Here is a 2,934-nt window from a genome sequence, read left to right as displayed (position 1 = left end):
GGCTCTATCTGCATCACCATATATAGGTAAACTTACTACATATACAGGTAAACTTACTATTATTTTTTTATTGCATCACCATATAGGAAATCTTGATTATTTTCATAATAGCCAACTCATTAAGGATTCAGGTAGATATATGAATAATCGAAATTCATATTTCGTAACTGTAGGGTTCAAAAGGAGGAATTCAGATTTCCTAAAAGTTGTAGTGTATATTAAAAATAGGAAACAACTTGTACTGTAACCTGCAACCTATATTGAGAATAGGCAACAAAAGTATTACATACTTAATAATCAAACAAAAAGCAGAAATTCTAAGTAGTTTACCACGTAACAAAGCGCTCAAATGTGTCAATAAAAAGGTAATTTTTTTGGAATTTTACCCGAGGAAAACTAATTTGTATTTGAATATCTTAAGAAAAAACAAACACACAGAATACTTTCCTTCAACAACAAATCACATGAGTGTCTAATCCTGCTACAAGATTAGAATGAAAATCTGGGCCAATATTACAATTTACAGTTACAGCATAGTGATAAATGTGAAGTCTATCCCAGAATGTGGACATATAAAGGTTATGTTTATAATGCATTTAATTCCAGTATGCATAACTGAATCAATAACCCAACATGGAAGGCAATACTTTGGGGAGAAACAATACCATCCTTATTCTTATCATACTTTTCCATCTGGTGCATTATATCCCTAAGAGCTTGTTTGACATGCCAATATTTAAGCAACTCCCGCAGACTCAGAAACCCATTGGCAAGGTTGACATCCACTTTAGGAAACAATGTAATTAACCTGTAGGAGACATTAAAGTGATCATCTTCATTGACATAATCCTATGCATTCATGTAATCTTCCCATTTCGGCTGAGACTCGGCTGCAGGAGCCAACTTATGCTCCCACTGTTGTTGCTCTAGATAATGCCTTTCCCATTCTCTGTCATCCCTGCGACATTCAATTTCTATGATCAAGGAATTTCCCTTGCAGATGACGGTGGGCTAACTCGTATCTTTCAACAATGGTTATCTCTCCAACGACTGACCCATATTCCAGAAGATGCATTGATTGATCGAATTGATTGTTTCACTCGATAATAGATTCCGAGAAAATTCTATCCACCTGTTTCAACGACCTATATTTGGCCTTCATCGAACGTGACAGAGAAGCCTCCCAATCTGGACATTTGGTATGCATGCACCCCAGATCCGGAAGAAGGCATGTGAAGGCATTTGATATGCATGTAGGTTAGCGCTCTTGGCATGAGAGATACGTGGCTGTGTTAAGGCCTTTTTATAAAACACGTGTATCAGTGACCATTTCATGCATTGATATAACGTTGGTTAGATATAACATGGCCTAGACTATGTGTAATCTTGTTCATTATTATTCATAGCGATAGGCAATATGATAAAGTTAATGAGAGTGCAGTATAATTCGATATATAGGACAACAGATACACCAACGGCTAACGCAGGCAACCATGTTATAAAACCACTAAATAATGCCATGGCGAATTGCACTGGGCGCGAAATGCGATGGTTCCTGTGGCAACCCAAATGGCAACAGATTGGATACCATAAAGTTGTCGCGCATAAGACAAGCGCTGGAGTATGTAAATAGCAAGCCCGTGGCAAGCGAAAGGGTATAACAAGTACGACGATGACACATACACAAAAGGTGGTTTACAGGCCGTTATCCATTTTCCCGAAAACAAACTTAATTGTGCAGGTTTTAGAAAGTAACGCCCCCTTAAATCATGTCTTTGGCATAATTTCCTAGCTTTCAATGAAAATTACATGCAACAATTATTGAACGTATACGTAACTCTAAATGTTTCAAGGAAATGACATATAACGTTGGATCAAAATAAAGTACATTGTTAAGGATTCTCTTGAGGGGCCACTGTAAGGGACCCGTGGAAGACTAACGATTAGAGACTGTAACAAACTTCAGAGATCAAGATGAGTTGACACTCGATGATATTTCAAACGTTCATACAATGGTGATAGGAGTCGCACAAAGCTTTCCATTTGTTTTTTTTCGTAAGGAAACCTTTCAAAGGGATTGAAAAATTGAATAATTGATCCGATACTTGTCACTTAGTTTATTAGAGTGTATAACGAGCTTTAGTACTAAACACGTGATCCTGAACAGGATTAGCAGTTTGTTAACTATGTTGACCATGTCATAAGCTATGTTGAATAATAATATTTCGCAACTGGCCATTTGCATGTTATAAGTTTTAGGGACATTTGAACCAATCTATGAAATGACATAAATTCACGACTATGTTACACGCCTGGATAACAAAGAACTCAATTTATCGACCATGATAACGTTTTCTTAGTAACACGTAAATCATGTTCTGGTAATGAAACTAACCACTCTTGTCTTACCATAATTACTCATTTCTTAGTAACACGTACATCATGTTCTGGTAATGAAACTAACCACTCTTGTCTTACTATAATTACGCATTAAGTAAAAGCATGTACGCACTGTCTACTATCAAGAGCGTACTAATATAACCCATTAATTTCTATTCGTAAAGAGCTGCTAGCCAGAAATCAAGCTATTACGTGTTATTGAATTAACTGTAAAACAGATTACTTAAAGAACGAGAAGAATATTTAATCACCTGAAAAGTCACATGCATCACTATTCCTTACAATGTAAATCATGGAAACAATAAGAATTTACAACCTGGAATCAATACCTGATGACTCGCATAAAACATAAACAATACCATGTTAATATTCTGATGGTTGATGGCGTCTGCGAGGGCAGCATTTCTTCCCAAGGATCTCTCTGCGGGATTGGGACTGCATGCATGCAGAAGAACTGTTCCTATAAGGGCCTTTAAATTGCACTGTACTATTCCTCTACAGGAAACTCCAGCTGCCTCAAAAGTAACTTGTAAA

This window comes from Pinus tabuliformis, chromosome 3_1 (assembly GCF_031772625.1).
Source record: "Pinus tabuliformis cultivar Carrire ecotype Pingquan chromosome 3_1, CPIR1, whole genome shotgun sequence".
NCBI lineage: Eukaryota > Viridiplantae > Streptophyta > Pinopsida > Pinales > Pinaceae > Pinus > Pinus tabuliformis.
This window is presented reverse-complemented; position numbering follows the sequence as displayed.